Source organism: Alexandromys fortis, unplaced genomic scaffold (genome assembly GCF_014885135.2).
Source record: "Alexandromys fortis isolate MF-2015 unplaced genomic scaffold, M_Fortis_MF-2015_v1.1 scaffold_147, whole genome shotgun sequence".
In the NCBI taxonomy this organism is placed as follows: Eukaryota; Metazoa; Chordata; class Mammalia; order Rodentia; family Cricetidae; genus Alexandromys; species Alexandromys fortis.
Window position 1 is genome coordinate 3,655,040 of NW_026068029.1, and position 27,700 is coordinate 3,682,739.

Sequence of the window (27,700 nt, forward strand, 5' to 3'; positions counted from 1 at the left end):
GCAGTCAGGGTTCCCTGCCCTGTGGAAAGTCCAAGGTCCTCCCCGCTCCATCCAGGTCTAGGAAGGTGAACATCCAAACTGGCTAGGTTCCCACAAAGCCAGAACATGCAGTAGGATCAAAACCCGGTGCCATTGTCCTTGGCTTCTTATCAGCCCTCATTGTTCGCCATGTTCAGAGAGTCTGCTTTTAATCTTTTAAAAATATAAATATAGCATAACTTATTTTCATTTCCTCCCTCCAATTCCTCCCTTCTACCCTCCCTTGCTAGCTCCCATATTCCCTCTCAAAATCATGGTTGCTTTTCCTTTAATTGTTATTGTGTTACACACACATGCACCTAAATACATAAATATAACCATTTCAGTCAATTTAGTGTTACTTGTGTGTTTATGAGTTCAGGGGTGACCACTTGATATTACATAATTAATTAGGGGCTCATCCATGAAGAAGATCATCTCTCTTACTCAGCATTTCTTAGTTGCCTGCAGCTCACTGTCTAAGTCTGGTCCTGTGAAATTTCTCCCTTCTATGTTAGCATGCTTATTGGTCATTCACTTCTTCAGATCTTCTTTAGGCAACAATATTGTTGTGGTATCATGGGTGATGTTTCTTGTCATCTCTAGGAGACACAATCTCACAACAGATTTCCTGGTCCTCTACAGTGTTTTTTTTTTTTTTTTTTTTTCTTCCTCTTCTGTGATGTTCCCTAGGCCCTACTGGTGCGCTCATTGTATTGTAGATGTATCAACTAGGGCTGGGTACCCAACAACCAACTGTTTTCTGCATTTTGACTAGTCATGGTCTTGAGCTGTAATAGTCTCCTTTAGTTACAAAGAGAAGCTTCCTTGAGGAGTGAGTGGGTATAAGAGTAAGGATTTAGAATGTACTTAGGAATTACGCTGGTTTAGCAAAGTTTTTAAAAGTTAATTAAAATTGTGTGTGTGTGTGTTTGTGTGTGGGTGCGCATGTGCAGGTGCGCATGTGTGAGATAATGTGCATGACATTTGTGCAGGAGCTCCTGAAGTCCAGAGTGTTTGCAGGATCCCATGGAACTGGAGCTGCAGGCAGCTGTGCATTATCAAGTGGATTTTACCAACAGTCTGTCCTCTGCAAGAGCGCTTGTAACTATTAAGCCATCTCTCCAGTTGCTTTGCCTTTAGTTTTATCTTATCTTTCAGAGATAACTTAGGTCAGTCTTTTCCTTTTATTGCAGGCTTGTATGAAATTAACTTATTATACAGCTGAGTTTGCCACAGATTGTGTATACTCTATCTTTTCTTCTACATTCTGACTTTTATACATATGTGTTTACTTTACATATAGCACTACTTTCACCAGAGTATATAGGTTTTCTGAAAAATGTGTAGAGTTATGTATCCATGTACAAAGTTCCTTACCAAATAGTACTATCACTTTAAAATATTTTCTTTGGTTGCCCTTTTATGGTCACTTGTCCTATACCCCTGAATGTTTTGAATGCTCACAGTTTTCCAAAAATATTCTCTAGAGTAAATACAACCCCTCAATATATAGCCTTTTGGTTCTGGCTTCTTTCTTTCTCTAAAGTACATTTAAGATTCATCCCTATTGTTTCATAAACCAGTAGTTCCCTTAATTTTATTTCTGGGTAGTAATTCCATGGTATTGGGTGGGACCACATAGCTTGTTTGGTCACTGGTTGAAATATGTGGGTTATTTCTACCTTTTTTGATTATGCAAAACTATGTCATAGGCATTCATGTGCATTTTTACTAATTATAAGTAATCATATTTCAAGGAATGTGGTTGCTATGATATATGGCAAGTAAATATTTAACTCTATCAGAAACTGTGAAACTATTTTCCAAAGAAGCTCAGCTCTACCAATTGTCCGGTCCAAGCAGCCATGTATAAAGGCCTGGCTGTTCTGCATATTTATTGTTGTTACTCAGTTTCCCCGTGACATCAACTTTCTGAAAAGTTCAGGGAGAACTATGTTTTTGAAGTTAATATGTTTTGTTGCAAGCACAAGAATACTTTGCAAAACTCTCTATATCACAAGTGGAATACAGAATGAAAAACCTTTGATTTTTATGGTTTAAAGAAGCAACATAAGTTTATCTGGGAGATTAAGGCTAAAACTACACTTTAATATATCAATATCGAATATTAAGGCCCAAACTATCCTTTAATATATTAATATAGAATAATTATGTATATTATAATACATTATTTTGAGATAAATAGTTACATGACAGAGAAACATTGTGTACAAGGAAAACTCAGTGTCTCCTCTATTTTTTTTCATGTCAAGAATCTGTTCCCTTTTGTACTGAATACAGCTGTGCACAACCAGTACTCTCCTTATATCATTATTGCTTTAGTTGTATGAATCACAGCTTGTATATTGGAAATTTATGAGGAATACAAATTTAAACATGTTAACTAAAATACTGAGATGAGGGAGGATACTAGTAAGAAGGGGATAAGGCGATCCTGTGTGTGGGTGACAAATAAAAACCAAATATAATGACATATATATCAATATATGTATGAATATTCTATAATGAAAGTGATCATTTTGTACATTAACAAAAACTAAACTCAAAAAATAGGGGATACTAAGAAAACGATCAGAGGATTGAAATTTATATATGTATGCACACATATGCATACATACCATACCATTCCTATCTATCTATCATCTATCGATCGATCGATCGATCTATCGATCTATCGATCTATCTATACTCTCAAAGAACTTTAAAATGTATATTCTAGTTTTTTTTTAAAAAAAATCTTTCTTTGTAAAAAAAATGTTCTACACCTTACAACTGGGGATATGTTTATATAAATTATGGTATAGTCATGCTATGGGAACATAAAGTAATCATTGTAAATATTTTTAAGCTAAAATTAATTATAAAGAATAGACGTGTTTCCTTTAGCAAGACACAGGTTATTTCTATGTCAGTTACCGAATCAAGTGACGAAATAGGAATATATGCCTTGCCATTGTAACATACATACTTTTAGTGAATACCAGTCAGAAATTTCATGAAGATTAAACATTCCTTAAGCACTCTTAATTTCTACTGGCATCATCTCACAGATTCTTCCAGATCCATGGAACTATTTCATAGGGGATTTCAGAGAAGCAAAACAGTGAGAAGAGAGCTGTTGTAAGTTGCCATCCATTCCAGAGGGTGAGCTACAATTTTAGAATAAGATCAACACTTTAAGGTTCACGCAGAAGTGACCTGGGAGTCTAAGACTCACCTGGGAGTCTAAATTGGGTGAGAGTTTTGAATAAAATCTGAGTAGACACAAGAATTTGAAAGCCCTTTCATTTGTCATTTTATCTCTAAGGGATTGAGGAGCTTTTCTTGAGGTAGAGTGGGAGCAAAAGGAAAATTATAAGTTAAGAGATAAAAGCAGAGGAAGCGTAGCAATAATGGAGACAGCGGATCTCTAGGTGGGAAGGGTACATTTATATAGAAAAATAGCTCAGTGCTAACAAAGAATTCCCTCGGGCAGGTAAGACATGAGAACAAATTAGGTATAAAACTCAAGAATCTCAGAAAAAATGCAATGTGAATGTAACCAGCTGTTTTCTTTGAACCTCATGGACCATTTCCACTTAGCTAGTGATCACCCGCAACCAAAACATTAGTCAAGTTTACTAAGTCAATACCATGTGTTGTCTATCACTGCTGCAGCTATTTAGGGAGAAAGACGGCTTGTTCATGTTTTGGATTATTTTACTATTTGTACTTCTTTCCTTGGCTCATTGTTAAACATCTGTGGAAAAAAATCTAGATGAAACTTTGTATGGTTAGTGATCCATTGCACAGAATGGAATACCATATATTTCAAATTACTTTAGAAATTAGATTTTAAGGGTTGGAGAGACAGTTCTGCAGTAAATTGTGCTTACTACTCTTGCTGAGGACCTGGGCTCAGTTCCAGCATCAGGTAGCTCACAGCCAGCTGATAAATATCTGTCTGTCTATATATCTACCTATTCTATATCTGTATCTGTATCTCTAGTTCTGAGGGGATATGACAACCTCTTTTGTTACTCATGGGTACTATACACATCTGTACACATGCAGACAAGCAGGCATAACATATCCATATGAATAAAAATATAATTTAAAGGAGAAGTTCGATTTTAAATATTTACAACATAAGTGTATGAGGTGATGGATTATTAGTTTGACTTATTCATCTACATGGTAACCATGTATCAAGAGATTGCATTGTGATTCTTAAATATGTGTAACAATACTAACTGATTTAAAATGAAAAGAAAAAAGCACCTGACTTGTGTGTGTGTGTGTGGGGGGCATCTGAACCAGTGTGAGCCCAGTGTTTCAAATACCACTCATCCAATCACAAAAGCATTCTTTTCCTTGGTGCAATTAGTGTGCCTTTATTCCAAGTTAATTTGAAATCTTGCTTTAATTTCCTATAATGCAATTAAATGCTTAAAAATTAGATCTCTCAGGCTAATTTACATAAATACTGAGAAACCCGATTCATGCTTTCCCATGCTAGCCCTCCCCTCTATTGTGTACCTAGTTATAATATCCATGCCACACACATCACAAGTCTTACTTTTCCTACCCTTTAGATTATTAATGCTCAAATACTAAAGACCTCTGACTTTCATGGGTATACTGATGCCACATCTTATAAGACCACGGGAGAAAAAGTATGAATTTGACGTGAAAAGGCAAGGTTTGGGAGAATGCTATTTATAAATGACAATGGCCAATGGCTGTGTGTTGATATGATTTCTATAGCTTTAAAAAGCAATGGAGGTTCTCTCTCTCTCTCTCTCTCTCTCTCTCTCTCTCTCATTGTCACTGTGTAGTTCAGAACATAAATCCACAGCATTTAAGATGACAAGACCTTGTATTTACATAGAGACTTTCCTCAAGGAGTTCACATCACTCCTTAAGAATGGCTCCATTAATTCTTATAGCTTAGGGAACTCTGGTGGGAAGATACATCTTTATGTCTAGTTGTCATAAATGGAAGCACTATACCCGAGATAGGTTTGTAACTTTCTCAAGGTCACTTAAGCCAAGCTGAATTGCCAGAAGTGTGAAAAACCAGAAAAATATCAATTTCCCATGTGGAAGAATGACTATTTGGGTCAATTCTGGTAAGGGAAGAACATAACTTTTCAGAAACGCTGTTCCATCATTTTTACTCCCCTATGGAACCTGTGACTGAGACACATTATTTTTGGTTAGCATTTCCCAAACCACAATTTTCTGAACACTGGATATATAAGATATTGATCTATCTTCATTTCAAAAGGGGGAGTTTACATGACCAAAATAAGTTTGAAACCTGTCATGGTCTGTATTTACTGTTCGGTGATTCATGATTCCTATTAGTACAGTAAGATTCTAAGAAGTCCCATAGGGAAGAAAATCACATAGCGTTGTTTAAGCCAGTTTCCCCGAGCTATTTGACCTTGGAAATAGGTTCTTTTTTATTGCATATCTTACTGACTTATGGAACTATGTTTCAGTGGATCACATTCTGGGGAAATACATATCTTTGCCAAAGGTTCTGGTGAAGAAATTTTTCCTTAAATACTCTTTTTTAAATTTAATTCTATTTATTTATTCATTTTTGATGTCTGATAGTTCAGGCCACAAACTCTGCTAAGGTTTCATTTGCAGATGGCTTGCTTGCTGCTGGTTGATAAGGTTCTATGGAAGGAATGAGCCAATGCTGCAAATCCCTGGCAGCAAAGTCTCATATGTCGATTTCTTTCTAATTTCTGCCTAATTCTAACCTATTTCACACCATAATCTGTAGTCGTTCACTTCAAATGGTGCCACTGTGCTCCATGTGTGGAGTGCTGAGTAGATGAATAATTTGATAGAGGCTACAAACCAAAGAAAATATAAGAATCAATCGAAAGCTAGTCCTCAAGGAGGAGGAATTCAAGGTCAGTTCTAGCTCAGGGGCCTCTGGTCCCTGTTTCTGAAGTACAGAGTTTCTTCAGCAATAGCGACTCACCTTCTACATCTGAGGGGCAATCAAGAATAATAGCAGCAGGCTGTAGGTTGAGGAGTCCCTTTGACAACCCTGACCAAAAACTCAAAAGAAGGCTTCTCATGTCTGGTATTAGAAATGATAGAATTTTGAGAGTAAGAGAAATACTCTTTCCCAGGGAAGCACAACAATTGGTTATCTAATGGTCTGCTCTGAAAAACATATAAAATTAACATTCTAAAGACTGACCAAATATGCCATATTTAGAATATATGTTTACATATATGCATGAAATATCAATTGATGAAGAACACAAGCAAATTTAAGAGCAGCACTGCTATATGATAATGTCCACGATAGTCTACTGTGCCTTGTCTAGAAGCAAAGTCTAGAAGCCACCTGAAAGAAATCTCTTAATAGGACATCATCTTGAATTATGGCCGAAATACCTGGCATATGAGGTGCCCATCTATTTAGGTTTGGTATATATAAGAATTACTTACTGCTTGCTCTGAATGATATATCTCATGTCTCCACATATTTCACACTCTCTACTATTCTGCCCTGTTTCCAAAGCCCTCTTCTAGTTTGCACACCTGTATTGAATTCTCAGATATGTGAATATGAACACAAGGTAATACGTGCATGACTTTTATTAATACCTTTGAGATTAAAATAAGAGGCTGGTGGCAGGAACTCTATCCAAAGGAGCAATCAGACTACAATACAAGTATGTGCTGTGCAAAGAGGTGAATCGGAGGCTTGCTGGAAGCATCATTGACTGATATACAGCAAAGAGAAAGTTGTCAAGACTGTGAGCTAGTGCCCCTGATAACTTTGGTCATTCATTAGTGGTATTCTGTATGGCCAGAATGGACCTGCTTGATGAAATACCAAACCATACTTATTGATTAGGAATCAGGAGTGTGTGAAGGGGAGTTTAATTTCATCAAAATACTTCAATGGATTTCAATGTGTAGTAGTTGGAGATCTAGGGGATTGATTTCATTGTCTTCAACAGTGTTCATGACTGACTATGGGCTACCTGATTTTGAAAACCTCATGCAGGCCTCTGCTTACTACATTTAACAAGCGACTTGAAGAGCAAGTTTCATAAAGAAAGGATTTTGTTAAGAATGAGTGGATGACAGCAATTTGAGCTGATCATGTTGGAAACATCTGACTGTGCCATTTGACTGCTTAAACATATTAAGTTGATTTGTGGTTGATTTTACTTTTCTGAGAACTCCAAGGCATCACATGTCTTCCTATTGAAAAAAAGTGATATTACAGAAAAGAAAAAGGTAAATGTTATTTTCAGTTTCTAGGTAAAGCTGACAGATTGAGGAAGTTTTTGACATATCATTATAGGTAGAAGCACTTTGTGTAGTCTTCATTTTATACTCAAGATAACTTGGGGACTGATACATTTGTTCTAAAATCACATTCCCATCAAATGAAAAGCTAAAACAATTAGACAGAAGACACTTTTGTTTGAAATCAGTATAACTGCACAAAGCATATTAATAAAAACAGTGAATAATCTTGATCTCTTGATAAATTGCCTGCTCCAGAGTGCATGGGCAGCTCTCGTAGCATCCATTGAGAAACAAAGAAATCCTGTCAAGATGACATCTGCTTCTTCAGTGGAACATAACAGGAGTCATGAGGTTTTAAATAGGACACAGTGAGCAGCATCATGTACTTAATCAGCTGCCAAGGAGGAGTTCTTTCTTCTTGGGAATCCATTGATCCTAGAATGTAAGGCTTTCCAAGGAAACCATCAGGCCATAGCTAATGTCTGAGGGTACTACTAAAACAATTACCTGTGGTCAGATGAGGCTGAATGGCTATAGTAATGCTGTATGTCAAATAACTATAATATCAAGTGACACAAAATCAAAAAGCACAGCAGCAAACAACCAAAAAAGCATGCACCCCCCCAAATCTGAATGCTCTTAGGACAGGCTGATCCAGGCTATATTGAGATAATAGGGTGATGTGGTTTGTTACTCACCTTCCTTCTGAGATCAATATAGGAATGTTCTTTTCCCTGTGATAGGAAACACACAAAAGAGAAAGCAAAAACACTGGATCTCCAGAAGCCTGTGCTCTGGACTGGTATGATGTGACTTCTGTCTCATTATATTGATCAAAGCAAATCCTATGGTTACAATGATAGTCAGGGGACAGAGAAATATGTTCTATCCGTGATGAAAGTTCAGCCAATATGTAGATGCAGAGAGTTGTGATGAATTGAGACCAAATAGCAATTTACCACATGGGGAAGCTACATATGTCCACTTTGATCATGTGTTTAATCTCAATTGCGAGGGAAATACTGGGTGACTCAGCCCCAAGCAAGGCACATGTTGTTGTCTATCTTCCAGAAGTAGAAGCTGTTAGCTGTTCACTAAATTCTATTATTACTTATTGAAAATATGACTTTGGCTGGGTGGTGTGGCACATGCCTTTAATCTCAGCACTGAGAGATCTCTGAGATCAAGGCCAGCCAGGTCTACAAAATGAGTTCTGGTACAGTTAGGATGGTTACACAGACAAACCCTGTCTCAAAAAATCAAAATAAAAAAAAAAGAAAAACAAAGAAAGAAAATATGACTTTGATGCCTCTTGTTGTTGTCCTTGAAATTTGGCAGTCATATGATGGAATTATGGTCAAAGAAATTTGAATAAATTCTATACACATATCTTTATGATCTTTCAATGGACGGACATGATGATAAGTACTTTAGATTACTTCAGAGCCCAAATAATTGTTTACTATAAGATAGTCTCTATTTCATTTTGTCAGATACATGGATTTTCCATAGACTACAACACAGAGAAATGAAATTTCACTGTGTTGAACTGTTAGATTTTCAAACATTCTTTATAGCAGCTAATCTAGAGTACTCTGATTATATCTATACTCTTAGCAATATTGTACCTCATCTCCTGTACCTAGCCACTTCTAACCCCTAATTTACCTATTCTTAGCCACAGACATGACCATTGAATGTGGTTACAAATTATTAACACCTTTTCTTTCTTTGCTGTTTTTTAAAAAATTAGCTATTTTTTGTTTTTATATCCCAACCTAAGTTTCCCCTCTTCCTCCTTCCACTTCACCCCCCTAACTTTCCCTCTTTCTGCATCCATTCTTTTTCTATTTTTCTTCAGAAAAGAACACGCTTCCCATGGGTATTGGCTAGCAATGGTATATAAAGTTGCAGTGAGACTATGCACCTCCTCCTATTAAGGTTGGATGAGGCAAGACCATAGGAGAAAAGGGTCCTAAAAGCAGGCAATAGAGTCATAGACAACCCTTGCTACTACTGTTAGAAGTTTCACAAGAAGACCAAGTTAGGCAATGGTAACATATGGCAGAGTACCTAAGTCAGTCACATTCAGGCTCCTTGGTTATCAGTTCAGTCTCTGTGAGCCTCTATGAACCCAGGTTTGTTGGTTCGTGGGTTTTCTTTTGGTGCCCTTGACTCCGCTGACTCCCACAATCCTTCCCCTATTTTGCAGAATCCTCAAGCTCTGCCTAATATTTGGGTGTGGGCCTCTGCATCTGTTTTCATCAGTTGCTGGGTGAAGTTCCTCTGATGTCAATTGGGCTAGACACCAATCTGTTGTGTGATATTTTGTTTGTGTTCGGAATAATAAAGCTTGTCTTGGAGATCAGAAAAATAGAGCAGCCAACCACCAGAGACTTCTTAACTTTACTAAATCTCAGACCAAATAGGGGCTTCAGCCTCTATGAATCCTGTGACTGAATGGGCAAGATCTTGTCTCCACCTCCCTAGTGCTAGGTTTAAATATGTGAGCCTTTCAGGTGTTAAGGTCAAAGGCTTGAGGCTCCCATGTGCTAGGATAAAAGGTATGACTCTCCCATATGCTGGGATCAAAGGTATGAGCCACCATGGCCGGGCTCTGTTTCTCTTTTAGACTGGTTTAATCATGTGTAGCCCAGAGTTGCTTTCCTCCATGTCTTATAGAATGTCTGACAGACTCTTTTATAAAACAGGAACCCTGAAAGACAGTCTTACCTTATTTTAGAAAATTCAGCAGTCATTTTTCTGCGGGTCTTGTATATCTAGTTTGTACAACATACTGTCCAGCCACCCAGGTAAGAGCAGTTTCTTGCCAAATGACTAGCCTTGCCACATTGAAAGCAAACTCCATAAGGAACTTATTCAATGCCCATCATTCTTTGGAAGTAATTGGTACTGCCAGGAGTAGACATGTCTCACTGTTGAGAAAAGTTTAAGTTTTAAAAACATATCAAATGCCATATTTTATAGGTCTTTGAAGTATTTGAAGATTACCTATCCATCTGAAATGTATCTCTGCATATCTAGAAAACCTAAATATCATTCCTATAAGTTTTACTATTATAGATGACTATTACTTTGTATTTTATGTATAAATTAAATTTTAAATGAACTGTATAAACACAATAGCTTAAATACCTTAAACAAGTGTAGAACTATACATCTAGTATAACAAAATGGACCTTAAATTTCTATCTATATATGTTGATATATATATAAATGACAATATATCAATAACATAATAATATATATCAATAACAAAACTCCTTTAAACAAGAATAGAAATATGTATACAGTATAACAAAATTAACTTTAAATTTGTATCATTATATCAAAATCCATGTCAATAAAAACATTTGAGATGAATAGTTGTCTTTTTATCCTATATTCCTATATTACTCTCAATATAACAAATATCTGTAGCCTACCACATAACCAATGACTATCCATATCCCTCTCAACTCCTGGAAATGCAGACATCAAACCATGGCCTTCATGAGAGACACAAAGTTCTGTGTTTCAGAACCCCCTTTTCTCGGGGTTCTGGGATTAAAGGTGTGTGTCACAACTGTCTGGCCTCTATAGATAATTAGTGGCTAGTTCTTCCTGCTGAACCTAGGCAAGTTTTATTTGTCCGAACACAAAATATTTTAAATTAGCTGTGTAAACAAAACACCAATCTATCAGGATAGCAGAAAACCATTATGAATCATTTCATTGACTTTTTTTGCGAGGCAAGTTTTGTTCTATCCCTGTCTCTGGGGAATCCCACCTGTAGACGCTGGCCCTCAGAAGGAAGCTCCCTGTTAGGGTATTGGTCTCGAGCTGGGCAAGTCTTATTTGATTACTTTCACAAATTCTGCATCATCTTTACCCCAGCATGTCTTGTAGGCAGGACAAATGATAGGTTGAAGGGTTCATGGTTGGGCTTGTGTTCCAGTCTCTCTAAGACTCCATCATTACTAGAAGTCTTAGCTATGGTTACCCTTATAGATTCCTGGGAATTTCCATTGCACTAGTTTTCTAGCTCATTCCAGAAATGCCCCTATATTCCAGTTGTCTCTCCCAGTATTGTCTCCCTCTACCCTCCCCCACCTGATCCCTTCTGTTCCCATTGCCACCATCCTCTTCTATCCCCTCCCTCATCCATTGGCAATGTCCAGTCTATTTCTCCTTCACAGTGAGATTTATACATTCCACCCTTGAGCCCTCCTTGTTACTTAGCTTTTCTGGGTCTGTGGATTTCATCATGGTTCTCCTTTACATTTATAACTCATATACACTTATGAGTGAGTGAATGCCATGTTTATATTTCTGGGTCTGTGTTATTGGGTTACTTCACTCAGGGTGATTTTTTTTCTAGTTCCATCCATTTACTAGCAAATCTCATGATGACGTTTGTTTTTCTTTTCTTTCTTTTTTGTTTTTGTTTTTTTTTTCAAGACAGAGTTTCTTTTTAAGCTTTGAATCCCATCCTGAAACTAGCCCTCATAGACTAAGATAGTCTTGAACTAACAGAGATTGGGCTGCCTCTGCCTTCCAAGTGCTGGAATTAATGGTGTGTGCCACCACTGCCCAGCCCTGATGTCACTGTTTTTAATGACTGAGTAATACTCCATAGTGTAAATGTACCACATTTTCTTTTTCCAGTCTTTGGTTAAGGCATATCTAAGTTGTTTCCAGGTTCTGGCTACTATGAAGAAAGCTGCTATGAACATAGTTGAGTAGGTGTCATTGTGATATGCTGGAGTATCCTTGGGTATATACCTAAGAGTGGTATAGATAAGTCTTGAGGTAGATTGGTTCCCAATTTCCTGAGATACCACCATACTGATTTTCGAAGTGGCTGTACAAGTTTCCACTCCCACCAGCAATGGAGAAGTGTTCTTATTATCCGCTTTTTCAACACTAATCACTCTGTTCAGGATACTTCGGACTTAGATTTTCTGGCTCTGGGATACTCTTGAAGTCTTCCATTTCAGAGTGATATAAACTGCCAAAATTCTATTCATGACTTATCTAGTAGAGCTTGTCTTTACTGGCAGTTCTTCACACCAGACACATTTTTGTCTTCAAAGTAAATACTTGCCATCCAGACTATACCAATGTGGAAAGAAATTAGACTATTTAAGATAGACTACAACTGAGTTTAAATCATGACTTTGGTGTTTCCTAGTGATGTGACTGTGAGCTTAATGCCCGTATCCTCCTTTTGAAAATGGAGGTAAACATTATATTTACTTTAAAAGGTTGCTCTTAACCAAATGAGATAATAAATGCATCTATCTCAGTATATACTGTATAGCAAATAACTTCTTTGCTCTCTTTTAAATTCATGGCCTCTTTTTTCATTAATTGTTACTGCACACATGTCTGTGTGTATGTACAGATTCCTATTTATAACCTCGTCAGTGTGTAAATTGTCACATGAATGTATGTTTTCAGCGGTGACTATTGGGTACTGGATAAGCAATTAGTATGCTCTTCCCTGGAGAAGACTAATTTTTCCTCTCTGCATCCCTCAGCTACTTGTAGTTTTGTGCAGGATAAAGGTCTCATAGGCTTTCCTTTTTGTTCACTTTGGTGTGTCTATTGGTTTCCTCCTAGTTCATCTCATGAATAGGCAGTCATGCTGTTGAAACTTTATGGGTGTAGTTTCTGATATTACTAGGAGACCCAGTCTCACAACAAATTCCCTGCTTCTATGGTTCTTAAAATCTTTCTATTTCCTCTTCTGCAATGATCACTAAGCCTTAGGCACAGGAATGTTTTTTAAATTTATCTGCTGGGAGTAGGCTTCACAACTCTGAATTTTGATTGCTTGGGGCTTTCCATAATGGCCTTAATCTGTTGCAAAAAGAAGAATTATGGTTTAGTAAAGTGGTGGGTATAGGTTATTCAAGGTCTATGACTTTTAACGCCAAATTGGGTTGATTTCCAATACCAAGTGTGGTAACTTCTTGTTTAGTGGGTCTTAAGTCACATTAGAGAGATGTGAATTACCACCAAGGTATGCATGCCACTACTGCACCCTTAGGGTTGCCATGACATTCTGGTTGTTGTGGTTCATAGACATCATAGCTGGGTAGGACTACTGGTTGCCGCCCTTCTTTGGAAGCTTGCATGTCACATTCAGGCACCATGAAAGCTAGTCCTCCAGGAGGAGGCATTCAGGTCAGTTCCGACTCAGGAGCCTCTGTGTTCTGTTTTTGAAGTGTATGGTTTCTTTAACAGTAGGAACTTACTTTCCATATTGGGGTGGGCAACCAAGGGCAATAGCAACAGGCTGTATAGGTTTTGGGAGTTTCTTGGACATCCCTGAACAACAACTCAAAAGAGAAATTCTACTGTCTCAGATTGATGTTTTGATAGAAGAACTTTGGGTCTTGGAAGTAGCATTGTCAGCCTGAATGAGAAAAGTTCATTGAACTATAATTACATTTATACACAGAGCTATGTGCATTATATTTTTTAGATAAATATTTAATAGTATTATCCTTTAAGCCTTTTCAGACATCCTTACTACTACTTTACCCTTATCCCTTCCTCTTCTTATGTATTTACCTCATTTCTCCTCCCTAACCTGACAATGTGCCTTTTTAATTTCCTAGTTTCTGTAGTTACACCATTTTTCTCTGAAGGTTGGGTGCTTTGGGTGCTCGGAACATCAAGTGAGAAAGAACATGCTATGTTTGTCTTTCTGGGTCTGGATTACCTTTAGCTCAATGTGATGTTTTCTACTTCCATCTATTTTTCTACAAAACCTTAATAGTTATCTGGGGTCTTATGTGATTCTTTATGAATTTTAAGATATTTACTATTTCTGCAAAGAGTGAGAGGGCAATGTGATTGGGATTGCACTGAATTTGTAAATAGATTTTGGTATGATGGGCATTTTTACAATATTAATTATACCAATCCATGAGCAAAGCTATTGATTTGTTCAAGTTGATATTATTTCCTGTCACATTTGCTGAATTTGTTTATCATTTCTAGAAGGTTTCTGGTAGAATTTTGTGATCTCTTATAATGTCAGATTAATAAAATAAACCTCAAAAAAATAAAATGTCTAAAACAAACACTTTTAAAGTATTTGTTTGACAGTGTTGTTGATTTCTGCTCTGATTTTTATTATTTCTTGCCTTTAATTAGGTTTGTATTTCGTTTGTTCGTTTTCCCAAAATTTTAAGTTACACCATTAAGACATTTATGTTTGTTTTTTTTATTTTTTTAAATGTAAGTACTTCAAGTTTCATTTTTGCCTTGTAAGATTGCTTTCATTTTATCCCATATGTTTTGTTGTGCTGTATTTTCATTTAGCTCCAGGAAAAATTTGGTTTTCTTAATTTTATATTTGACTCATTCATCATACAGTAAGGAATTATTTAACCATGTGTTGGTGCATTTAATAGAGATTAATTTGCTGTCAAATTGTACGTTTTATTATACTATGGTCAGATGGGATACACGGAACTATTTCAGTCTTTTTGATCTTGTAATGATTTGTTTTATTTCCCAGTATATGGTTTATTTTACAGAAAGGTTCTGTGTGCTGCTGAGTAGAGTTTGTATTCTGTAGTGGTTGGGTGGAATTTTCTCAGGCTAACTGGTAAATCCATCTGATGAATAATTTCAATTAATTCTGATGTTTCTCCATCAATTTTTGTCCTGATAACCTATCTATTGAAGTTAGTGGGGGTATTGAAATCATATACTATTAATGTATTGATATTGATCTGTGTCTTTAAACTACATTAGTACATTGTGTTTTTGTAAAACTGGGTGCTTGAGAGTTTGGGATAATGTCTTTTGCTTTTTCTAATACACAAGGCTGTTCTCTTGATTAGAATGAAGTATCATTCTTTATGTCTTCTAATTAGTTTCATTTTGAACTCTATATAGTCAGATGTTAGGATAGCCATGCCTGCTTGCTGATCCTATTATATTGGAATACTTATGTTCAACATTTTTACTCTTAGGTGATGCCTATATTTCAAGCTAAGATGTGTTTCTTTTAGACAACAGAGAGGTGGATTTTGTTTCTTAATCCATTTAGTCAGTTTTTGTCTTTTTATTGTTGAATTAAAGTCATTGATATTTAAAGTTATTATTGAGATGTGTGTTTGTGTGTGTGTGTGTGTGTTAATTGTGGTCATCTAGGTTGATTTTCAGTGGCGTTTGTGTTCTCAGGGTTATTTTGTGATTTAGTACTTATGTCTTAGTATTTCTTTCCACAGTCCCTCTGCTATACTCATTTCTCTCCAAAATGATGTTTTATTATTTACTTCAGGGTTGGTTTGTAGGTTATACTTTTTAAAGGCTGTTTATGTTACAAGAACATTTTTTTTTCTTCTTCAGTTGTGGCAATTAGTTCTGCTGGATATATTATTCTAGGCTTACTGTCATAGTCTTTTAGGACTTGGGATGCATTGCTCCAGGCTCTTCTGGCTTTCAAAATTTCCATTGAGAAATTAGTTGTTATTCTGATGTTTTTTTTCTACGTGACTTTTGTTTGTTCTATTTCTGTTCTGTATACTTATTTTTTTTTTTTTGCTGTAATACATCATGGATATTTTCCTGATGGTCCTGTCTATTTGGTGTCCTGTATGTTTCTTGTTTCTAAGTGTGTGTATAAGAGTGTGTGTCTGTCTGTATCTCTGTATGTGTGTGTGTGTCTTAGTCTGAGGAAACTTTCTTCTATGATCTTGCTGAAGTCTGTTCTATGCCATTGACTTGGGAATCTTCTCTCTCACCTATGCTTATAATTCAAATGTTTGGTTTGTCATGGCATTCCACATTTCATGTATGTTCTTTTCCTATTTGCTTTTATATTCCTTGTTTATTTGCTCTAATTCCTCTACTCTATATTAGGGTATATTAGAGTAAATAGAAACCTGATATTCTATTTCCTGATTGATTCATTCTATTTTTAAGAATTTCCTCTGTGTTTTCTAGTTAATTCACCAACCCTTTCAAGTCCATGTTTCTTTCATCTTGAGTCCTCTTCAATGTTTCTATCTTCTTCTTAGATTCCATTCTCAAATCCTTGCTTGTCTTCATCATTTCTATCAGTTTTCTGTTTGTGCTTACATGGGCCTCTTGCAGATTTTCATCCTCTTTAAGTTCTTTCTTCTCAATTTCATTGAGCTGTTTCTTTGTGAATTCCTGTCATTCTTTGATGTTGTTTACAATTGTTCTTTGAAATTTTGTGTCATGAGGTTCATTTAAGTAGTTCTTTCTTGGCAAACATTTTAACATGGCTGGTAGGTTTTGGAGAGAAGACACTGTCTTGATCTTTCATATTCTTGATATATTTTTGCAATGAGATCTGGGCATATGGACTTATTTTTTTTTAGTTCTGAGTCTGTTATGATCAGAGTCAATTGGGGCAGAAGAGGAGATGCATGAGTCATTGCCCCTAGAGGCTGAAAATGGCTTGGTTGGGATGAAATCAGGTGGACCGAAGGACAGTACAGCTGCAAAGGATGTGATTTCTCATCTAAGCCTGAAGTGAATGGTTAGATCTGGCTGGGTTGAAATGATTTATAAAGTGTGGAAGGGGCTTGTGGGTTGGAGGATAGGTAGAAAAGGTTTTTGTAGAAGTCTAGAGGCTGATTGTGGCTCAGGCAGGGGTTGCCAGAATAGGTCGCGGCACTAGATGTGGGGTTTGGGCTAGATCTGGAGGACTGAGGAGAAGGTGTGCATCAGGAGACATGGGAAATTCAGTAGACTAGATCTTGAAGAAGGAGGTGGGAAGGGTAGTTGAGAGCTGAGCAGAAGGGATCTGTATGTGATTGTCCTTTAAGCACTGTCTTCATAGTTATTATTATCATGACTGATAGATTATCTTTAATGTTACTACTTTTTATAAACTTGCATTATGAAATTTTAAGTCCTTCTCTCATTATGAATGCATTGTGTCCCTTATTTGTTGTCTATGGACTTGGCCATATCACTTACTGTCATCATCTGTTATGCAGACATGAGTTACAGCATGCTTCTTCATGGAGTCTCTTCTCTAAAAAGTTGTTCTCACTGCTATTTAAGTTTTAAAAGAAATATGAGAGACAGGAAACAGAGCTGCTTCACTCAGAGCAGCTTGAAGCAGGGTATTCCCTACTACTTTCAGATTGAGGACACAATTTTTGGCTGTTCAAGATTGGGGGTGATTTCTAGTGCAGTATTATTATGATCATATATGTTACTTGGAAGACTTAAAACCTTGTTTGGGTATCCATTGTTGCCTTGTCCTGGACCCACAGAGATGTTTGGTGTCATGTTAGAGATATCATGGTCATGTCTAGGCAAAAGATGTACCCTGGTACAATATTTAATGGATTAGATTTAGGAAGTGCTTCTTTAACTTTCATAGCTGGGCACATCACTCTTAAACAATTTACTAACTCCTAGGGCCTGACAGTCCACTTGGCTTCAACTTGGCCTTTTCTTTCTTTCTTTCTTTCTTTCTTTCTTTCTTTCTTTCTTTCTTCCTTCCTTCCTTCCTTCCTTCCTTCCTTTCTTTCTTTCTTTTTCTTTCTTTCTTTCTAGAATGAGCATGTTTAAGACTAAGAGCTCAGTAAGATACACTAGAGTATTACAAATAAATATGATAGCAAGAAACCTGTCAATTAGGTTCAAGGATTATTGACAGGTAGTCTTTGTGGGGCAAGCTACTAAATTTCAAGAATAGTTCATAGCCAGCCTGTTACCTGGAAGCCCAGATCTTTTATCTGGGCCTATATATTTCAGGCTATATCATGTGTCAGAAACTAGGAAAAGCCTGAAGAACCATGGAGGGCATGTAAGATAACAGGAAGTGAGTCAGGCTGCTATCTGCTCTCAATATAGCCACTCCTTGACCTGTAGCTTTTCCTACTCGTTGGGAAAAATTAGTTAAATTTCAAGACATAATGGGTAATTTTAGAAAAAAATGTGCTTTGCAGAACATGCATTAGAACAAACAATTTTCATAATGAATACCAAGAGAGTCTTTGCTCCTCTTACAGCTGTTACAATTTATACATTTCTCTGAATAGTGACAAGCAATTTCAGAAGTGACAGGAATCAGCGACAGCTTTCCTTGCAAAGCCTAGATCAGACTAACAATGATAATTTCTAGGCTCTCGCATCATCACTATTTTATAGTAATAAATAACAGTGATAATGGCTCCTTAGAGTTTGGAAGGGAATTGTCTAAACAGTGAAATAGAAAAGTAATAAGCATATAGACTTCACGGCCTAAGGTGTGGACAGTTTTAAAGGTATACACATTGCATTGTAAAGACTAAGGATTCTAGGATAAAAAAGGCACATATAAGTTTTTAGTTCATAGCTTGTCAGTGTGTGTGAGCTAAACTAACCTCTCTACAAACTGAGAATCAGAAACCTTTGAAGGCTGAGTAGTTAGCAAGAGCAGACAAAGAGGTGCCTATAGTCTCAGGATTTTCTCTCCAGATACCCTGCTTATTAAAAGTATATGCCACATTCTTCATTCTTTTCGGTGTCATTTTTCACCCAATCATGGACTGTCTTGGGCTGAGTTTATCATTTCCTGTCTATTTTACCTTCTGTAGCTGTCCAGTGTTTTGTTTTGCACACAATTCCATTAAAAATGAATGTTTTTTTTAATTCCGTTACATGGGCACCCCTAGTTTCTTTCTTCCCTGAAACATCTGAGTGTTGTTTATTATCATTATCCCTTAGAAATCAGTAACTAGAGGTGATATGACATTCTTCTAGAGGAAACAGATCATTTGGACTTTCATTTTTAGGACACCAATCCCTTTCTTTGTATTGTTATATTTGACTCTTGGAGGATCACTGGCAGTTTTGTCTTAGTTCCCTACTTATGTTCTTTTTTCTATACAAATATTGGTGTTATGCCAGAGGATATGAGTGATGCTCGCCCATGGCTGACTTATCACAATGATGCCCGTTTAGCTTGTGTGTCACTACTAAATTTTGTTCTTTTGATGTTAATACTTTATATCTCCTGCTTTTTGACTGGACTGGCTACATTTATAGAAGTACATTTGGGCAGCAATGGGGGCAGGAGAAGTGTTGCTCTAGTATTTAGCTCGTTTATTTGATATTTGTCTACTGGTGTGAGAGATGGAAGCCTTGTGCCTCATTTGGAAGCTGACAGAAAGGAAATTCTCACTTGTATATTCTGTGTTAGTTTTTAAACTTTAATGTAATGAAAGGTGAATAAGTATCTACACTGTATTTTTTCATTAAAAATCTCTTAAACACACAGGGTGCTGGCTTAGCCTTTATTCTTCATACAGAACTCGGAGAAAATAGGGTTGTTTTTGTCTTACCCAATTTTGAGCTTACAAGAATCTGATGACTGCTAAGAAAGAAAAAAAAACAACAGGAAACTGATATATAATTCATTTGGTACCTGGTACTCAAAGAAAACATCTGTTGTGGTTTTATAAGCGTGTACAAATTTCAAGCAAGATAACTAAAGAAAATGTGTCTGTTTAAAAGACAGCATTGTCATCTTTCCTAAGCACATTAAGGAGAGTTGTCTGCAGTGTTATTTTCCAATTGTATGTAATCTTTCAGGCAACACAACTATCTTATTAATTTAAATAAAAATGAAACATGCCTGTTAATGTGGAAAATAATGAACCACACTCCCAGAGTTCCCAACTGATTTTTTTCATTTTTATGTGTTTTGCTTTCCTTGGCAATTAAGATGTTTGAAACAAGGAAATGAAAGTTTAGGGTTCTGGGACCACTGGTTAATTCCCTCACAAATTCACAAAATAAAATAAAACAACATGCAAAAAACCCTCTTGCCAATTACTCAGTCATCAAAACCTTAAACATTGATGTTTATTGCTGTTACTAATGCTGGCAACCGTAGTTCCAACTAATGACTGTGCTTGTTCTGGGCTCCATCTGCTATGCTTTTGTGCTATATAACTATAGAACTATGCTAGTTAACAGATTTGAAGACTTCTCTGCCACAGATGGAAATACTTCTTAGGACTCTGATTTTCATATGACATTGTCTGCAAAGTCCCCCATGTGCGAATCTATATATATCATATACCTGTACTTAAGTACTTCCTGAAACAGCATGTCTACCTTACTAATCACTGTGCCTAGCACCTCGATGATTCTGTGAATTATGCTGCCTGTGGGCTGAGGAACTTCCTGCTTGGTGTTGAGTCACTGTGCAACACTTTATGGCTTTGGATTCCTGCGTTCCAATTGTAAAAGTGAGAAAGTTAAAATAGATACCCTCTAGCTTGGAATTTGATTATAACACATGCTGAGGTATGTGCAGGGCCTATCTCAGCCTGAAATAGGAGGTGAAAATCATGAAGCATTATATTAGTTTTAAGGTAGACTACTCTGCTCTGTTCCCCAATGCCAAGAAGGGCATGGTCAGTCACTAATTACGGTTTTGGATCAGTTGGAAGAAGACTTACCAGCTTTTGAGTCACATTGGAAGTGAGTTATCCAATGGAACAGTGGTATAGGAGGGTCTTCTTTCTATGTGTTGCTGTCATTGGTCAAATAAAAAAACTGCCTAGGCCTTTTGATAGGGCAGAACTTAGATAGGTGGGAAAGACAGGACTGGATACTGGGAGGAAGAAGGCAGTGTGGCAGACGCCATGGCTCTCCTCTTTGAGACTGATACTAGTTAGTCTCATGCTGGTAAGCCACAGTCAAGGGCGATACACATTATTGGAGATGGGTTAAAAGAATATGTAAGAGTTAGCCAATAAGGGGTTGGAACTAATGGGCCAGGCAGTGTTTAAATGAATATAGTTTCTGTGTAATTATTTCGGGGGCTAAGCTAGCCGGGCTGTAAGATGCAGCCTGCCACTCTATTACAAGAGAGCAGCAGCCTGCATGTCAGTATAACTGCCCCTTACAGCAGCACTGTGCTTTGAGCTTTTCTAAGCACTCCTTTATACAGTTCTCAGTTTACCAAGAATAAAATAAAAGCAATGATGAAGACAGCCTAGAAGTGCATTTTCCAAGTACGTGAGTTAAGGTTTTCAATCTTAGGCACAAAGGAGACCCACGCTTCTCCTTGGGAATGAGACCCTGTGTATGTTGACCTCACTGAATTTCTCACTTTCAACTTGGAAGAAGGTTGTGAAGGGCAATGAAGACATAGAGAGTATGGCAGCAAATGCTGAATAGAAAGTAGAAAAAATGGAAGACTTCCCTTTTAATTTCAACAAAATAATGGTCCTGGCACTCTAATCATTGTGTTTAGGTACTGAAACAGCCTGAGGATTGTCAAAACCAGAGAAATTGCATGAATCTGCAACTTGAGGCCATAACAGCTTGAAAGGATAGATTCAAGGATGTGTTCAGGTTCCTAAGACTGATCCTACAAATTTAGCAAGAGGTTTTGTTCCTACTCCTGCTACACAATGAGATCTCCAAAATACGAAAAGATTACTAGGGCTCAAAACAGATGGGGGAAGCAGATGTACCTTGGGTTTTCTTTCAGTTCTCAAACTCTCTGAGAAATTGGCTGAGAAGGATGTACTCTTGGAATACTCTTGAGATTTGCCTGACTCACACCGTGCAGCTCTGGTTTATTTGACAATGGTGACACTAATAATTGCACTGCATTCCTGGAAAAAGGTTTTGGTTGTCAATTTTATTAATAGTGAATATATGTATCAATGTGGGTATATATCTAGATATGTGTATGCATATTTGTTTTCTCTTGTCCCTTAAAGAGGTGATAGTGTATGTTTTTATTTGGCTTATTTTAACCTGTTTTTCTTAAGAATGTTGGACTTATGAAATGCTTTCTGGATCTCCTTTGAAGGCTAAATACGTTAAAGCCCCTAAAAATGGGCTCTAAGACTGAGGCAATTTTTGAGTGTTATGAAACATGAGATTTATTTAAAATGAGGCTTAGAATGTAGAGGAAAAGAATAACTTATTATTAATTGATCTCTCTCTCTCTCTCTCTCTCTCTCTCTCTCTCTCTCTCTCTGTGTGTGTGTGTATTTGTATTAAATACAATGGAAACATCTGCAAACAGCTAGTTTTCCAGAGCTCCCTTGTATTAGAGAATCTAATTGAATAATGATATGAACAGGAGATTGAAACTGTTCATGTAGGAAACCTGGAGTTCATAATGAAGTAGTTAAGGTCAGATAATGGTGTCCAGTCCAGTCAATGTTCCAATTTTATTCACAATAATATTGACCCGGCAGCGTTGATATCTGAGCTCTATGTATATTTCCAGATGATCCAAAACCACTGGGAAAATGTCATATCAATAATTGCTGTCTATAAAACAATAACCCCCCAAACCATGCCATCCTTTGAAGTATGTGTATAACATATTTTCATGATCAGTGAAGGATTTTAAGTAGGAATATTCTTCAAGGAAGAACTAAGATGACTGGGCACAATTTGTAAGAAGAAATAGTTCTGTTTAAACTTGTTAAGACCTAGAAGATGTTATGAAGTAGATTGACTTGGCAGGGGAAAGTAACCTTGCCTATGGATATGTCAACGAAGAGTCAACAATCTACCAAGAGTCAGAACTCCCCAGCAGCTCTAAAAGGATGAATCAGCAAGGACAGGAATCTATGCATGCCTCTTTTTTTTTTCTGATGTAGGAAAGTAGGGGCTTGAAGAGAGAAACCCAGGCAATTCCTTTCACCTCAGAAGAAGAGTGGAAAGTGGAGCTATGTGGTCAGATATATATCCATTTGCCAACACATTCCATGCCCTCCAAATATTTGTTTGATTCCATATTTTAGGGTAATCATTATGTGCAGTATAAATCATGTTTATTGTAAAAAAATCAAATGTTCACAATCCTAGCCTGTTTTTTTTAACCACCATTTTGTTACTGTTCAGAAAAGGGGATACTTGTTTAATTTAGTTTTGCTCATATTTTATTGGTATGTACTTTGGAGTGAGGGAACTCAGCTCTTCATCCATGGTAGTCAGGTGTTCTGTCCCTGAGTCCCAGCTCAATTTCTTACATTTTTCAAAGGTATTTTAAGGCAATTTATTTTCCATTTAAGTTCTTAAATTGTGTGGAGTTACTCTTTCTAGGGGAAGGATAAGGAAGGCGTGTTGATTAATTTGTTTCCAACTTGATCCAAGCTAGAGTCTTCTCCAAATGGGAACCTCAAAGAAGAAAACACGCCATAAGATTGGGCTCTACGCAAGTCTGTGGAACATCTTCTTGATTGATGATTGATGTGTAGGGATGCAGTGTGGGGAGTAGTGCCATCCCTGAGCACCTGATCCTAGGGTGTATAAGAAAGAAGGATGAACAAACCATGAAAAGCAAGCCAGTAAGTGGTAGTCTTCTATGACCTCTGCCTCAGTTCCTGCTTTGGCTTCCCTCACTGGAGTATGACCCAGGAAATAGAAACCAAGTAAACACTTTTCTCCCCAAGTTGGTTTTGATCAGGGCTGTTATCACAGCAACAGAAACCAAACAAAGACAAAAGTAATGAATTTCTTTATATGGCTAACAATATTGTTTCAGTATATATTCTCAAGAATCCTATTTGAGCTCCAATACTAATGACTGTAGCTGCATACCAAGTTTCTATTTAAGATTGAATCTATTTTAGGTTCTCTGTGTTACTGGAGTATTTGGCCTATTCCTCTTAATAACCCTATCTATGGTATTTTAATTATGATGCTGTGTATAAGGTTTTGACATCTCATTAGAGTTCCTATACTTCTATCATAAGTATCTTGGCTAGAATTGGTCTGTCACTCCACAGCTCTAACTTCACAATTTGTTAGATATATTTTGAAATTTCCTGGGACTTTTTAAAGGAAGATTACATTGAATGTATAGATTGACTTGATGATAAAAATAGCCTTTGCTGCTATCCATTTATTTATCTCTTTGGTAGTATCTTCATAGAGTTGTATTTTGTAACTTTATTAGGATGTAACACAACTTTATTCCCACATGTCTCGTATGCTTTGTTGCTATTTTAAATAGTATCTTCATATATTCTTTGTTACCAGCGTATGCCAGTACAGCTCTCCTCTTGGTGCACCCCCATCAAGGCTATTTACCTGCTAGTTGATATTTTCTTTTTCCTGCACAGGCAATCATAGCAACTTGCAGACTTTTTTTCTTCCTTTTAAGTTCTTACTGCTTTACCTTTTCTTATCTACTATGGCTCTTTAAGAATCCAGCACTTGCTACCAGTTTCTAAGGGATAAAATTTCTTTGTGACCAGATGTGCTTAAATTCTCTACTTCTTGGCAGGATGCAATAAATTTATGAAATTTTCCCTTCTGAAATTCCCAGCAGTGCTTCTTTGTCAGCGCTGGGTAAGAGCCTAGCAGTTTTTGAGATATTTGAATCTTCAACTTGTTAATTTTTTTCTGAGAAATAATCCCATTCTACTTTCCTTGGTAATAATACCCATAGTCAGATCTGAATTTAGAGGTTTCAGGAGAGGAAATTTAGGTCTACCGAATAGACTGAAAAAAAAAAAAAAAGGATGGTACCCATATCGGAACAGTAATGTCTCTGGAGACATACATTAAGAATTGTTCAGATGTAAGATGGTATCTCAAAGTTGTTTTGATTTGCATTTCCCTGATTGCTAAGGAGGTTGAACATAACCTTAAGTATCTTTTGGCCATTTGAACTTCTTCTGTTGAGAATTCTCTGTTCAGTTCAGTACCCCATTTTTTAATTGGGTCATTTAGAATTTTAATGTCTAGTCTTGCGTTCTTTATATATTTTGGTGATCAGACCTTTGTCTGATGTGGGGTTGGTGAAGATCTTCTCCCATTCAGTAGGTTGCCTTTTTGTCCTATTCTGGAGAGTATGTGGAGTAAGGGGAACACTCATCCATTGCCGGTGGGAGGCAACCACTTTGGAAATCAGTGTGGTGGTTTCTCAGGAAATTGGGAGTCAACCTACTTTAAGATCGAGCAATACCACTCTTGGGAATATACCCAAGAGATGCCCAATCATACTACAAAAGCATTTGTTCACCTATGTTCATAGCAGCATTATTTGTAATAGCTACAACCTGGAAACAACCTAGATGCCCTTCGATGGAAGAATAGATGAAGAAAGTGTGGAACATATACACATTAGGTACTATTCAGCAGTAAAAAACAATGATATCTTGAATTTTGCATGCAAATGGATGGAAATAGAAAACACTATCCTGAGTGAGATAACCCAGACCTAAAAAGATGAATATGGTATATACTCACTCATTATTGGACTCTAGCCATAAACAAAGGTCATTGAGCCTATAGTTCACAAGCCTAGAGAAGCCAAATAATAAGGTGAACCCAAAGAAAAACATATATAGATCTTCCTGGGATTTGGAAGGAAACAAGATTGCTGGGAAAAAGTTGGGAGCATGGGGGTGGGGTGGGAGTAAGGGGAAAGGGGGAGAGAAAATGGAGAAGGGAAGGATTGGGGAGAGCTTGGGGGAGTGGGAGGGTTGAGATGGAGGAAGGGCAGATATAGGAGCAGGGAAGAAGATATCTTAATTAAGGGAGCCATTTTAGGGTTGGCAAGAGACTCGGCTCTAGAAGGGATCCCAGGTGTCCACATGAATGTCCCCGGCTAAGCCCTTGGGCAGCAGAGGAGAGGGTGCCTGAACTGTCCTTGTCCCATAATCACACTGACGAATATCTCGAATATCATCATAGAACTTTCATCCAGCGACAAATGGAGATAGAGCCCCACATCAGAGCCCTGGACTGAGCTCCCAAGGTCCAGTTGAAGAGTAGAAGGAGGGAGAAGTTGAGCAAGGAAGTCAGGACTGCGAGAGGTGTGCCCACCCACTGAGACAGTGTCCTGATCACTCCCATCACAGAGCACAGGAGCTCACCAAATCCAGCTGGACTGGGACTGAAGGAGCATGCGATCAAACCGAACTCTGAATGTGGCTGACAATGGAAGCTGACTGAAAAGCCATTGCTAATGGCACTGGGACTTGTTTCTACTGCCTGTACTGGCTTTTTGGGACCCTAGTCTGTTTGGATGCGCACCTTCCTAGGCCTGGATGGAGAGGAGAGGGCCTTGAACTTCCCACAGGGCAGGGTACCCTGCCCTCTGTTAAGACTGGAGGGGAAGGAAGGAGGATGAGTGGGGGAGTGGGAGGGGAATGGGAGGAGGGGAGGAAGTGTAAATTTTTGAATGGAAAAATAAAGAAAGCAAGAAAGCAAGAAGGCAAGAAAGCAAGCAACCAAGAAAGAAAGAAAGAAAAATAATTGTTCAGATATCCACGGGTTAAAATACAAAGGGCATTCAAAGGAGAGGTAATCAACATATTCAAAAGTATATATGTATGCATATTATTTAGCTCTGTGAATATATAAGAAACTAGTGGATTCCTTTTTATCCCCACTTTCCTAGAATTTGTTGTTTGTTCACTTAATGGTTGACATTTTGATTATGACTTCTCCTGCTGGGAGGCTGTTGTTTTACAGCGTTTTCTTAAATATCACCTAGAACTTCCCTGAAGAGACATAACCTAGAAAAAGGTAATTCAATAACATAAAAGACATGCAGCACCAAAAAACAACAAATAGGGCAGGGGATGAAGCTCAGTGGTGAAGTACATGTATAAAAATCACTCCCATCACAGAAGCACACACACATGTGTGCATTGCTGCACAGACATATATACTCAATGAAACATTGCAGCATGAAAATTTAAAATATAAAATCTAGGGGGGGATTAAAAATGACAATTGATGATGTATCATAATCTTACTCCCCTATTGTCAGACCAATTTTCATTTTATATAATATAGAAATAAACACTGCCTCCAAAGGTTTCTCTTTATTTCTGGTTACATAGCTTTGGATAGATTTCTACCCAAGAATGGAGTAAAATCTATCCAACTACAGTGAGATGAAAATTATGACTTTTTAGCTATCATATTATCTAACAAAATAGATTTTAAACTAATTAATCAAAAGGTATGGAGAATGACATTTCATATTCATCACAGGAAAAATCCATCGAGATGAGGTCTCAATTCTGAACATCTATGCCCCAAATACAAGTGCACCCACACTTGTAAAAGAAACATTACTAAAGCTTAAATCACACATCAAACCCCACGCACTAATAGTGGGAGACTTCAAAATGCCACTGTCATCACTGGACAGGTCTGCCAGACAGAAATTTAACAAGGAAATAAGAGAACTAACAGATGTTATGACTCAAATGGGTTTAAAAGACATTTATAGAACACAACAAATACAAAAGAATATACTTTCTTCTCAGCATCTCATGGAAACTTTTTTATAATTGGCCATATACTCAGTAACAAAGCAAACTTCAACAGATACAAAAAATTGGAATAAAATGCCTACATAAAGAACAGGGAGAAAGCT